We start from the raw sequence: 15,470 nt of genomic DNA on the forward strand, positions 1-15,470 counted from the left end.
TACGGTTTCGAAACAAGGCTATGATGCCAAATTGCAATGAGATGCAGAGCGTAGTCTCATTAACCTTCTTCGTGCATTAGCTTGTGCGCACCTCGCTGATCTAGTGCACGTTTAGGGGTAATAATGACCCTAATGCACGAAGAAGGTTAACTTATAGCTGGATCGAGAAGGCAAAAAAACCTATTCCAGGGCTCGAACCTTGAATCTTCGAATCGGCAGTCTCATGCTCAACCATCTACACCAAATTGAAACTGATGCAGATGCGACAAAGAAATGTATTGACGTTTTGATCATGGGTAACTTTGTTTAATTTTGTGCTGGCAACTCTACACACCAAAATTTTTGAAATGCTTCCAGCACGCCAAAAATCAGCAAAAGAAATTGCTGAATTTCAACAACATTTTTGCTGAATTTCAGCACAACTTTGCTGATCAACTGTCAAAATTGATGGATGGTTCAGCAAGTTGAAAAATAATTGCTGATACTCAGTAATTTGTATTGCTGAATGCAATCAGCACGCCAAAAATCAGCAAAGTTTGCTGATTACCAGCAAAAATATTTTGCAGTGTATGCGATTTTTAGTATCAACGTGACATGCTTTTGATAATTAGTCAATGAAAACGAATTCCTACACTAAAATGATGTATGGACGAAATGTGCGTAACACATAGGAGCAATAGCTAATTAAATTAGTCATTTAAAACAATGTAAGTTTACATGACTTTTACATGAGAAACAGTAAAAATATTGTATTTTTTCGCGATTTTTTAACGAAAATTGTTGAATAACTTTGAAATAAGCAATTTAAACACCGTAGTGTCTTCGGCAAAGTTGTAGAGTATTGTTCCAACTATATTTTAACGGTGTTTTTGGTACCTTTTCGGTGCAATTTTTTGGATATTGGAGTACATTTTCGTGAAAATGCTCGAAAAAACACAAAATCGATTTGATACACCTCTAAACCTTTATCAATTTGGCTCATTTTTGGACTGAAGACTAGGTTGTCCCAAAATTTCACATGATCGAAAAGATTGGGGGCTCACCCTGCAAATGATAGCTAAGGATGTTAGAAACAAACTTTTGTATGACGGCAACTTTCAGAAATGACGTTTAGAGGTCGCCCTGGCGAGATTTTTGAAAAATGGCCATTTTTCGTAATAAATTTCATACAAATATTTTTTACCGTACAAAAATTTTCAATATCCACAATTTTTATATTTTTTACAGCTTGATATGGATCCAAACTTCTTGGGAAAAATAGTTAACGACATGTTTTGCAGGTAACTTTTTGATACTGATTTTTTGAATTTACTAAAATTTGTCATTTTTTGATATACTGTGCATTTTACCCATCATAAAAAGTATCTGAATCTAATCCTAATTTAAAACCATTTCCATAAAAAGATAGAAAATTTTATGAGGAAAAACTTTGCCGAAGACAGCATTGCGTTTTTTCTTTCCGTTTTAGAGTTATTCACAATTTACTATTTGGAGAAACTAGATTTTTTGGGTATTTTTCTAAAATGTCACATAAGAACTGCCCAAAAACACATACAAAGTAAAAAATCACGAATGCTCAACACGTTTTTGTCTTGATTGTGTTATGGAATTATGGTGACATCATTGATTGATTTTTTTTGTTATTCAATCCCTTCATATAGAAATTAACTAGCAAAGATTTCTTAAAAAGCTAGCTCTCTTGACAAGCTTTGTACTGCCTATTAATTTTAAAAGATATTTTCCACAAAATGTTGAACCATATTTTCCGCGTTAAGTACTGTTCCTTTGAATTCCACTAAGAATTTGCATCCTTTGACAGATACGTATTTCGACCTCAACTGTAAGGTCGTCTTCAGTGTCTTGTACTTGACTCGACTCAAGTACAAGACACTGAAGACGACCTTACAGTTGAGGTCGAAATACGTATCTGTCAAAGGATGCAAATTCTTAGTGGAATTCAAAGGAACAGTACTTAACGCGATTTTCTTTTTATTTACAGATATTCCCCTAACAAGCCCAGGTTAATCATCATCATATTTTCCGTTTATCTTACTTTCCTGTCGATATTCTCAATTATTTTTCTACACGAAGACGTATGAGTCCTGGACCAATGAAACAGCCCAGGAAACAGTGTCAAAGTGAATAAAGGCGAATACGTTGATCTATACCAAATTTAAATCGCGATTACGAACAGCTTACGTAAGAATACCCATTTTTAGATACTAAGTTCCAATTCAAGACATTCTAAAAAGCAGAGAATGTTTTTTTTGCATTTACTTACTTGAACTATCTTATCAACACCGAAAATAAGATACACCGAGGCAAATTGAAACGGGTGGGATAAGATGAACCAGTGAGTTAACGTAATGTTATCAAAGGTTAGAACAATTTGATTACCATAACACATACACGGCATACAATAAGACAAGGTAGGCTATTATTGGTAAACAACAGTTTTGGACGTAAACAAGTGATGTCATTTTTAACGTCCTATATGTTGATCAGAATGATAGGGGCTACTTGAACGTTTTATTCATGTTTTTGAATGATTTGATCAACATCATTGAAAACCAAAACGGCATGTTTTGCGGAATGTATCACCTTCTAAATGATATGGAAAATGTGCCGTGCGTTTGATTGTGTATTACGCTCGTATAAACCATTGTCAGTCCATAACCGTTAAAAATGCCATGGCCGCCTGAGGCATCTCAAAAGTTTCTCGCTAGTAGGTACCTTTCGATATCAAAGAAAATGGATTTGTCAACGGAAACAAAAATTCAATAAATGATGCCACCATAATTCCTAAACACCATGAAGACAAAAACTTGTTGAGTATACGTGGTTTTTTACTTTGTATGTGTTTTTGGGCAGTTCTAATGTGACATTTTTTGAAAAATACCTAAAAATCAAAATTTCACCTAATAGTAAATTGTGAATAACTCTAAAACGGAAAGAAAAAACGCAATGCTGTCTTCGGCAAAGTTTTTTCTCATAAAATTTCCTATCTTTTTATGGAAATTGTTTCAAATTAGCATTAGGTTCAGATAATTTTTATGATGGGTAAAATGCACAGTATATCAAAAAATGACAAATTTTAGTAAATTCAAAAATTCAGTATCAAAAAGTTACCTGCAAAACATGTCGTAAGTTATTTTTCCCAGGTAGTTTGGATCCATATCAAGCTGTAAAAAATATAAAAATAGTGGGTATTGCCAATTTTTGTACGGTAAAAAATATTTGTATGCAATTTATTACGAAAAATGGCCATTTTTCAAAAATCTCGCCGGGGCGAACTCTAAACGTCATTTCTGAGAGTTGCCGTCATACAAAAGTTTGTTTCTAACACCCTTAGCTATCATTTGCAGGGTGAGCCCCCAAGCTTTTCGACCATGTGCAATTTTGGGACAACCAACTGAAGACTTGTTTTTGCATGTGGATTGATAATTTGATGTGACACGGGTAGGTAAAAAAAGTGAAAAGGTCTAATGTCTATGTTGCCCATTACCAGCGATGCCAGATGATTTTCTGTATCACTCTTTCAAAAATCAGTATTCCATACAAAATTGGGGTGAAAGATCTGTATTTCATAGAACGCAATCTGTACAGATGCTCAAAAATTGGTAAAATACATATAATCTGTGTTCTGAGATGGCCAAAAAGAGTCTACGTAGTTTATGGACAGCGCCCCACAAACAAAATTTGTTGATGTGTTGCTCTAGACGCACAAGCGGCTCAGTGTTCTTGCTCTTGCTTGCAGTCTTCATCAAAGTGATCCAGATTGATTAGTACTACACCTTTATGACTTTGGTCTGAATTTGCTGAATTTGCTGATAACTGATCTAGAACCTGGAAAAAGGCCAAATCCCTAGGCCGAAACGTCGGGAATGTAGAAAAAAAAATCATTCTTGATTCGAAGACTGAGAAAGCCATCCCTCTTTCCATTCTGATCTAGATATTTGTTCTTTTAATACAACATTCTAGTGTTTCCGATATCTATTCAAGAGGGTTCCCGACTAGAAAATTGTAACAAAAATAAAACGTAATCCTAACAAATCATGATATTTATAACTCATTGTGTTATAATCATGTTCAACATCCTTGGTGTTTTCATAATAGTATAACTCAATTATATCCCATTATGTTATAAATGTTGTTTGATAATTTAGTTTTGAGCCTTCGATATTCGGGAAACAATGTAACAAAATTTAATCAAATTTTGATAGAAACCAGTTATCCTGAGGCTTAAATTCATATCACATTTTGTTATAGTTTTTACATGATTATAACAAAATAGGTTATAATCTTGATTAGACCAGTGTACTTTTTGATACAATTTCAGTTATTTTAACATCATCCTGCATCTAGTTTAAAACATAAGTTATAGAAAATATTATAATATAATAACATAATATGATACAAACTTGATATAATTTTCTAGCCGGATTTCAGGCAAAGTAATTTTGATTGGTTGGTACTACAATATTATGTTTATCAGTTTTGATCTAGATCTGCTTTTACTGATCTAGATAAGTTTGGTCTTTCGATATTATCCTCCAGTGTTCCGGTAGGTTATGTATTTTTAAGGATTGCATCATCTGGTATCATCTGGTTATCAAAATATTAGAAGTGTTGTTCATCTTTGCGAGTTGATAAATTATTTAAATTCGTTTTTGTGAATGATTTTTTTTGTTCGTGCAGATAGACTTCCTTTTAAAATCGTAATTCTGCTTTTTTTTCCTTTCCCCTTTCGCACCACACCGAATCCCAGCTTTAGCTCTCAGCCACTCTCTCGTTTCAAACGCAATGCAGGAAAATCCTCACCGTACAAACAAACCACCAATTTGGCGTCAAACGCTCCATTACTCGGGTGTCGACACTCCGCATCACAGACGTTGACATTGAATTTCGGTGTACATATCTTTTATGACATTCACCTAGAAAGAAAAAATAAACGTTTCTGTGTGTTTGGCTTTTTCTCCGTGGTCCGTGATTGACTGGGTACAAGTTGTTCTTTCTCTTAACAACGCACAAGTCACAAGGTCGGGCCGAGATGGTCGAAAAGAGATTGCCGTTGTTTGTCTTCATAGGAAATATGCCGTCGCGCCGTCGTCGCCGTCGTCGGTGTTCGATAGAAGTGTGAACACGTGCGGCGGTGTGGCAGAGTAAAAGCTTTCAAGATAGGCCTACTACCAACCTAGTAATGCACAGCTGAGAGAGTCAGTGACCCGGACAGTTCCTTACCGGGGTCGGTGCGATGGTCAATTGGGAAATATTTACACAGGAAGTTGGACCATCTTCATCGTTATCATCATCGGTGGCGGCGGTGGCGGTGACGGTGTGGTGTCTCGTCATCGTTCGTTCCGTTCGGGTGGAGCCCTAATGGTAGGTTGTTGGCTAGATTTTTTGACCTTTGGTTGTTCATGATGAATGGCATTTTTTTTTTTTCGCAAGTGGTTGGGAGCACATTCAATCTTGCTACTTGTAATGCTAACAAAAAATTGTTTATATTTGGACATTGTTGATATTTTAATATCAACAATTTTCAACAATTTCAACAATTTGTGTTCAAGTATTGTCCTGGGTAAATAATTCTACGTTAACCAATTCGGTTCGCATATACTTTGTCTTCGACACATTGATAACTAATCAAATTCGCCTGGCTTCATTCTGTAGCCGGTTGTACGTTTCCGCCATCGTCTCAAATTTACGAGCTATAATATCTATATCATCGGCGAAACCAAGCAGCTGAAAGAACTTCGTGAAAATCGTTTCACTCATGTTTATCCTCGCTCTCCTTATTACACCTTCTGAAGCAATATTGAATAGCAAGTATGAAAGACTACCACCTAGCCGTAACCCTCTGCTCGATTCGAAGGGACTCGAAACACCTTCGGAAATTTCTTCTGAAAGTTCTTTGGCAATCCTTCAGGGAACTCTTTAAGAATTTTATTTGAATTTATTTGAAATTCTTTTTGGTTTGGAAATGGCTTCGACATATTTTTTCGATAATTCTCTCTGCAGATTCTTCGTTTTTATTTTTACAATTTATTTTTTTCAGTTTATATTATATTCTTTCCTAAATTCCGTTGAGAATTTATTTGATAATTAGGTACTGTTATAATTTCTTTCGGAAATTTCTTGGTAATTTTCATATTTGCGAATTTCTGTCAGCAAATTCATTGTGATATTCTCTAGCAATTCTTTGGTAATTTCCTCGACAATTAGGAAATATACAGGAAATTCCTTTGAAATTGATCGGGCAATTCCTTTCAGGTTTCTTTAGGCATTTTCTCTAGGATTTTTTTCGGAAGTGCCTTCGACAACTTACTCGGTATCTTTTTTGGAAATTTCTTCAGCAACTGCTTTGGACACTTCTTCGAAAATTACCTCTTGATTTCTTTAGGTCATTTTTGTAGCAATTGCTTTGGAAAGTCTTGGGTTATTCCTTTAGGGTTCCTAAAGTTATTCTCCAGTACAGGTCAAGAACTAACGTGATTATTGATTTTCACAATGTGGGTCATCATGGCCCTATTGCAAGCCGAAGGATAAAATTACTTTAGAAATTCCCTCAGGGGTTTTATTCTAAGATTCCTGTAACAGTTCCAGGATTCCCCAAAAGTCGCACAATTCCTCTAGGAGTTCCATCTGACACTTCCACGGATATTCTTCCTAAGATCCCTCCAATAATCCTTCCGTTGTTTCTAAAAAAAAAAAAATAATAATCCAAGATTCATGCAAGAGCTTTTAAAAAAAATCAGGAAATTCTTAGCAGTTTTTTTGAGATGTTTTCTGAGATGTCAAAAGCGGTACAATCTGGGATTTTTCTAGTAGTGCTATCCGGAACTTCTCCAACAACTCCTCGTGGGACTGCTACAGAGATTCCTTCTGGTATTTATCTAAGAATTCTTCCGGAATTCTTCCAGGAGTTCCCGGATTCCTCCAGGTTAACTTTCTGATATTCCTCCAGGAATTTGTTCTGAGTTTCTTCCAGGAATGTATTTCTAGATTTCTCAAAGATTTTCTTCCAATAGTCATCTAGAAGCAACTGTATGCATTTCTATCAGCGTATTTCCTGAGATTCTACCAGTTCCTTTTAACAGTTTTTCTTCCCCGTAACACCTAGACCTGAGAGATCGTAGAGCTGTCTACATTTTTCATAGGTGTCCAAAACTAACCACCATTTCGCATCCCTCATCAGTCGCAAGGACGTGGCCAGGACAATGCTCGACCATTGGAGGATTGCGTCAGTCTTATCTGCGAGTCAGAGACTAGTCCCAAATCTTTGTGCTTTGGTTCGGACGGGAAGAAGGCAACCCTCATAACAGCGGTTTAGGACTGTACCACCAACGAATTTGTGCGACTCGCTTAATGCCAATGCTAATCTCTGGGACAATTTCAATCGGGAACACCCGAGACAATTCAAAAACTGTATCTTGGGGGAATTGCATAAGAAATTCCATAAGGAATTCCTAAAGCAAACCTTGAAGCAATTCAACCCATAGGGAATTCCGTGTGAAATCCCAGAAAGTATTGTATTTTTGGAAGAACCCCGAATCGTGTTCTCAAAAGAATTTCGAATTATCCCTCGAGCAATTGCGCTGTTAGCGTGGCGCTAACGGAGTTACGAAAGGTTAACTTGTAAAAAAAATACTGAAAGAATTCCATAATAAATTCTTGAAGCAATTCTGAATAAAATACTTTTCGAGAAATTGTGAAAGCATGTTTTGGAGGAGTCCCGGAAGAAACCCCGAAACTCGGAAGAAACTCCTGCTGCAGTCTCAGAAGAAAATCAAGAAATAACTATGTGGGGAGCCCGTGAAGGAGCTTCTGGAGAAGTTCTAGAAGAAAATTCTGGAACAATCTCGGCAGATGGTAATGGAGGAATTCTGGAAGAAGTTCCTGAAGGAATCCCGAAGAGATTTCCTGAGTTCAGAATGCTTTGGACGCAGAATGAGTTGTGAGTTGTGAAGAAATCACATTAGGTACAATTCAGGAAACCCAGAAGGAACTCCGATCTAAGGCATGTGGAAAAAGTTATTAACTGAAAACCGAAAGGTATGCCAATGCTGTTTAACATATAAGGAATAACAATAAATAATAAAATCTCGTCATTTTATCGATCTGGTGAGGCTTAATAACTTTTTCCACGAACGTCACATCGGTTTGCGGTCTTCGGAGCTCTGGTTCCTCGTGAAGTTTCCTACAGAAATCATTCATCGACTTATTTTTTGGAATCTAGGGGTGACTCCTAGCGATTTTTCTTTGCAGATGTAAAATTTCCCCATAGTAATTCGTATGAAAAACTAAGAATGGCGGGCGCTAAAATATAGTTTTTCCGATCGATCTGAAATTTTGCACAATTGATATGGGACCAAAGAAGAACTCAAAAAGTATACAGGAGTTAGAGTTTTTCCATTTTTTATATTTTCCCATATAAACCGTGTACCAGGCTAATGCTCATGCTCTTTTCGGTATTTTTCCAGCAATTATTTCGGAGATTGTTCCAGAAAATTCTCCAGGGGTTCCTCCTGGAGTTTTTTGCAGTGGTTTCCCAAGGAGTACTTGCAGAATTTTTTGGAGTTCCTTCTTCTTCTTCTTCTTGGCGTAACGTCCTCACTGGGACAAAGCCTGCTTCTCAGCTTACAGTTATTAACTGAGAGCTACCTCTGCCAATGACCATTTTGCATGTGTATATCGCGTGGCAGGCACGAAGATACTCTATGTCCAAGGAAGTCAAAGGAAATTTCCTTTACGAAAAGATCCTGGACCGACCGGGAATCGAGCCCGTCATCCTCAGCATGGTCATGCTGAATACCCGTGCGTTTACCGCCTCGGCTATATGGGCCCCGCAGGGTACAGTATAGGGTAGACGGTAAGGAAGAGGGTAGAATGGTGAGTGGGTTTGAGGGTTGGGGAAGGGTTAGGGTAGAGAGTAGGGTAGACGGTACGATTAAGCACAATATAGAGTGTATAGTGAAGAAGTTAGAGTAGAGGGTAAGACAGTGGTTACGGTAGAGGGTAGGGCTGATGGTAGGGTGGAAGGTTGTGATAGAGCGTTGGATAGAGGGTTGGGATAGAGGGCAGAGAAGAGAGTAGAGTTAAAAATTGAGATGAGATTAGATGAGATGAGGTTTCTTTCGAGAAACCTTCAGGAATTCTTTCCGGGATGTCTTCAGGCATTCCTTTCGAGAATCTTCCCAGGTTTCCTCCTGGAATTCCTTCAGATATTGCTTCCGGAATGACTGTACGGATTGCTCCAGGGTTCTCTTCAGGGATTTTTGCAGGGGTTGCTTTGGAAAACCCTGAAAGGATTCTTTTAGTCATTCTTCTCTGGGATTCCTGCTGTGATTCCTTAAGGAATTCCTCTCGAAAAAAATATGAAAAAATAGAGATTTTTACTGAGATTTTTTTTTCATGCAATCCTAGAACATAGAGACATCTTCTATGATTCTTACATGAATTCCTGCTCAGCTTCCAGCCAGCATTTCTATCATGATCCCTCTAAGGATTCCATAAGTTATTTTTTACGGGATTCCTTCAGAACTAACTTCAGGGATCTGTGCCAGAATTTCTTTAGAAAATCCTGACAGGATTCTTTCAGAAATTTTAGCCAGCATTTTTCCATGGATTTTTTTTGGAATTACTCCACAGATTCATCCTAGTATACTTTCAAAGTGTTCTGTCGAAACATATTCAGATAATTCTAGTAGAATTCTATCTGGTATACGTACCAGGATCCTTGCTGGCTTCTCGGGAGTTTTTCAGGCATTGCTCTCGGGATTTATACAGCAATTCCTCCCGGGAATTCTTCTGTGATTATTTCAGGGATTCCTGCCAATCTTTTGGCAGAGATTCCTCTCAGGATTCTACCAGATATGCCTCCCAGAATTCCTTCAGTAAATCCTTCCGGGATTCCTTCAGGAGTTTCTACCGGGATTGTTTTGGAAAATTGTGAAAGGTTACTTTCAAGTGTTCTAGTCACCATTCTATAGGGATTACTGCTGGAGTTCCTTCAAAGATCCTTTCTGGGATTTCGTAAAAGATTCCTGTAGATGCTCCTGCTAGGATTTCTCCAAGGATTCCAACTTGTATTCTTTCAAAGATTTCTGTGAATCTTGAGAATCTTGCGAGATTCTTTTAGGTATTCGTGCCAGTATTCCTGCCGGGGTTCTTCCAAACATTCTTCCCGTTGTTTTTGACTTCCTCCCGGGATTTTTCAATTAATCTTTCAGGGTGTCTTGTCGAACTTTAAGCCGCGATTTCTTCCATGGTTTCTTTAAGGATCCTATCAGGGGCTCTGTACGGGATTTCTTGTGTGGCGTTCAAGGATTCCTTTCGAGCGTGAATAATAGCTTGAGAGTGGGAGAGTAAGAGAGAAATAGAGAAACAGGCTTTTTGATGCTTTTAGATATCTTTAGTAAACCATGATGTCATCTGACAGTCATTTTCCTATTTTTCTTCAGTAGTTGCATTACGGATGCATTGGATCTATACGGAGCAGACTACAACTAAAGTATACAATTTGTGCTTAAATAGAGCTTAAAAAAATACCAGGTGTCGAGGACCTACATTGAAGGTATTTATTGGAACTACTGCGTTACATATAGGTTCAAAGTTCTCAGCAAGCCCTTCTTAGGGCCTGCTGACATATGGATCTTATCCCCCAAGGACGTGGTTGACTTAATAAAGCTAGTCTCGCCAAAATGGGGGAATCACATATTGTAATTCAGTATCTCTATTCATCCATAATAGATGGTCTTGAGTTCAGTCGATACTAAGGTATCTCAGTGATAAACATGTTGCTGAGATAGCTTGCGTACCTCAAAGCAAAAAGGGTATGGAATTTATTAACCTTCCTTATGCATTATGATGGGAACAGCTCGCTGATGTAGTGTACAGTTTGAGTCTAGAATGGCCCTAATGCACAAGGTGGGGTAAGAAAATCATTTTGGGATTTAACCTAGACATCCTGATGAAATCAATCCAACTCGAATTGCTTTGGAGATTCACCAAGATTTTACTTTTGAAATATAGGAGTTTCTCCGTTCCTTCAGAATTTCCCGCGGGAATTCTTCCAAGATTACTTTTTGAAATTCCTCCAGAACATTTGTCTGATATTTCTCCAGAGATTCATTGTGGCGTTCCTCCAAAATTTATTTCTGGGATTCCTTCAACATTTTTTCTAGAATTTCATCTGAAGTTCTTTCTTGGATTCTTTAAAGAGTTTCTTATGATATTTTTTCCCTGGAATGTCCTACACGACTTTGTTTTGATATTTATGCGCAGTAGAAACACCAACACCTACTGGAATAATAAAAGTTACTTCCAAGAGGATTCTATCTTTCATCTTAGTTATTTTCCCATGATTAGTAGATGAATCAGCCTTGGGCTGGCAATCTCGTTAGAAAAGATAATATAATAATAATTCTTCCCGACTTCTTACTTTGTTTCCTGGGAATACTTATCCCAGTAGTTTAGTCTAGTAATCTTCCAGGAATTCTTTCCTCATCCCCTCCAGAAATTTCTTCAGGGAGTCCTCCTAATGTTCTGTGTAGAAATCTCCGGGGAGTTATTCCTGAGAATCCTCCAGAATTTCCTGGTGTGAAACCTTGAGAAAGTCCTTTTAGGAATCCTGTATAAGTTCAGAATTGATAGGATTTCTTTGGGATGTTTTGGGAATCCTTAGATTCTTCTGGGATCCCTTCAGTAGTTGCTGGAGAATGCCCCAGATCGTTTGTCAAGTTCCTAGACTCATTTTTCCTAGAGAAACTTATTTCTGGAAGACTTAACTCCTAATTCACATAAAGAAACTTCTGAATTTTTTCTTAACGATATCTCAGAAGAAATCCATTAAATAATCTGGAGGAATACAAGGTAGAATCGCCAGTAGAAATTACTGAAGGAAACCAAGATTGCATTTTTAGAGCAATCGAAAGACGGAATCCCGGATAAAATTCTATAGGAATCTCTAGTTTACTTACCTAATGAATATAGCAGTTTCGGACGGGAAAATTTGGACAGGGTATCAAGGATGACAATAGAGATCTCTGGTTGAAGTTAGGAGCCCCGTCGAAAAGAAATAGCGACCAGAAGAGAAGAATTCAGCACATCGCGTAATTTCAAAAAATCGTGTAAAAATCGCGTGGAATTTAATGCACTTAAAAAAAGTCTTGTAAAAAAGATTGCAGTGTAAAAATTCAGGCCATGACGGGCAAAACCCCGAACTGTTCAAGTTTTCGAAGAACACTTGAAGAGGCAGGCCAAGTTCCAGTTGATACGTGGAGCTAGATTATTTTTTCAATCATACCATGCGTGAGAGATAGCATTAATAACCATTATCTATAGTTGAATTTGAACTGTATTCAAAGCTATTGTAGCGTATTACGTCTTCTATGCCATCATTGGTGGTTGCTTCAAATTCACTCATGGATGCATTGCCTCAAGATTAATGTTAAACTATAAATTACTCGTGTTCGAGGGAACAAGTTTGGCAAAAACTTTAGTGTTGACAAAAACGGAATGAAATGTTGACGAAATCGGATAGTGACAAAAACGGATAGTGATAATAACGGATAGTGACAAAAACGGAACATACCTGTACTGCCTATACCCTATATGTAACAGGTTCAAAGTTCTCAGCAAGCCCTTCTTAGGGCCTGCTGACATATGGATCTTATCCCCCAAGGACGTGGTTGGCTTTATAAAGCTAGTCTCGCCAAAATGGGGGAATCACATATTGTAATTCAGGATCTCTATTCATCCATATAGCCGAGGCGGTAAACGCACGGGTATTCAGCATGACCATGCTGAGGGTGACGGGTTCGATTCCCGGTCGGTCCAGGATCTTTTCGTAAAGGAAATTTCCTTGACTTCCTTGGGCATAGAGTATCTTCGTGCCTGCCAAAGGATATACACATGCAAAATGGTCATTGGCAGAGGAAGCTCTCAGTTAATAACTGTGGAAGTGCTCATAGAAGCTGAGAAGCAGGCTTTGTCCCAATGAGGACGTTACGCCAAGAAGAAGAAGAAGATTCATCCATAATACATGGTCTTGAGTTCAGTCGATACTAAGGTATCTCAGTGATAAACATGTTACTGAGATAACTTGCGTACCTCAAAGCAAAAAGGGTATATAACAATAGTTCTAAAATCTGGACGCAGTGATCTTCACCCGACAAACTAGAGAGAAAAATAGGTTTCTATTTTGAGATAAATTATCGTTATTATGTGGCTGTGGGTTGATCTTGCGAACGGCTTCTTTTGGATTGATGGAGTTTGAAAAAAAATCGAATTATTACATCAGCCTTATGTTTTCAGCCTTTTGTATGCAATTCTCAATCGCAATTTGTAGATCAAATAAAATTAAATTTTTGGATCGTTTATAATTTTTCATGTAGCCGTAAGACACATTATCTTTTCAATGTAACGTCGATAGTGCCCACAATAACACCATAAAACCCACATTGTTGTACGTACACAAATAAAAAATCATGGAGTAGAATAAACATATGTAAGTGGAGAAGCCGTGCAGAGTGTATCTGTTGAAATTGTATATCAAAACGCTTGTCAAAACGTGAAATGATGATAAACTTGGGCGTGTTAGTGGAATACCAGTAAGTACGATACACTGAAGACGACCTTACAGTTGAGGTCAAAATACGTATCTGTCTGAGGATGCAAATTCTTAGTGGAATTAAAAAGAGCAGTGGAATCAACACAACTTTCCTTTTAAAACATGCAATATTTCTGAAAATGTTACGTAAAAATGTTGAGTACCTACGTCTAGAGATTTTGTGGGGAACTGAATGAAAAAAAAAAATCAATTACCTTATCAGAAATCATTATCTGTGTAAAATTTAACTTCTACAGTATTTTAACGTTTGGTTATGCTACAGATAGTGAGCATTATTTATTTGATCTGTTTTAGAAATTAAATTTGAGAAATATTGAATACTGCAGTCGAAACTACATGAAATTACAAGGGCAATGCATACTGTTAGGCGTTTATCGGATTAGATTTCTGCCCCAATTTATAAGTCATTTTTATATTCTTTTTGAGTGGTTATCATCTTTCTCACTTGTTTAGAGCTGTATTGTAGCTATATGGCTCAGAATATAACGATAGCGTAGAACTTGTGCTGAAACAGAACTTGAGAAAATTTATCAGATATTGAGGACATACAATGAAGCATTTTTATGAAACTACACCATAGACTTCCATTTTTTTCGTCAAATCATGCTTATTTTATTGTAACTTGACCATCGATAACAAATTTATTTAAATATTCAAATTGTGAGACGCCTTGGGCGTCAACGGGTTAAAGGAAACGCCGGAGAAATTTCTGGAAAAAACATGGAGAAATATAATGGGGAAATCATTTACCCTTCAGGACGGGCGCCATCAAGCAGCTGAGACTGCACCGCGCTTGCGCTGTATAAGATGAGTGAGGTTTTTTGGTTGTGTTGTACTTTTTACAACGGCGCGCGTCCTGAAGGATTGAGTAATCTCTATATGAACTCCTGGAGGAATCTCTGGAAAAATTCCTGCTAGATTTTCTGGATAAATCCCTGTAAAAGTTCCTGGAAACATTCTGGCAGAAATTTTACCTGGAATTCTTAGAGCATTTCTTGAACAAATCTTTGGTGGGTTTCCTGAAGAAATATTTGTACGAATTTCTGGATAAATTACTGAAGGATTTTACGAAGAAACCACTGGAAGAGTTTATGAAAGAATCTTTGAAAGAATTTCTAAAGTAATACTTGCAGAAATTTGTGGAGGAATTCCTGAAAAGTTCTTAAAAGGGTTTCCTAAACGAATACCTTAAAGAATTTCTGAATTAATCCACGGCGGAGTTTTTGGAGGAGGTCATGGAAATCTGCATAAAAAATCGTGGATAAATTCTGAAAAAAAAACTCCACGTAGCAATTATAAAAGCTTTATCGTTTCGTAAAGAGAATTTCTGAAGATATCTTTACAAAAATTCTTAAGCAATCCCTGGAAGAATATTTGAAGAAATCTTTGAAAGAATTCACTTAACAGACCTTTTAAGTAGACTTTCAAACCTGTATTTATATATATATATATGAAAAAGTCAAGCTTCTTCTCTGTAAGCTAGTTGAGAAAAAGATTCCGATCATTCAGGGTGTAGTTTCCTTTCCTGGCAATGTGGAAGCAACTGGAAATACATAGATCTGATCAATCGCATTCAAGTGAACAAACAACGCTCTTCCTACGAATCAACTTTAATGTTATCTACTCTAACAGAAATAAATGACATAAGTTCTACGTTAAGGCTGATACAAATTTTATTTTGACTTTTTGTCTCCCCCCCTTCCGGGTCTTGCTCAAAATTCTTTAACAAATCCGATGAGATTTTAATATTTTTAAAATTAAATACTTTATTATTTTTATCCCCCTCCCCCCTCGACCAGTCAAGGAGTGGTGGGACAAAAAGTGAAATAAATATTTG

This window comes from Aedes albopictus, chromosome 2, assembly GCF_035046485.1.
Source record: "Aedes albopictus strain Foshan chromosome 2, AalbF5, whole genome shotgun sequence".
NCBI classification, from domain to species: domain Eukaryota; kingdom Metazoa; phylum Arthropoda; class Insecta; order Diptera; family Culicidae; genus Aedes; species Aedes albopictus.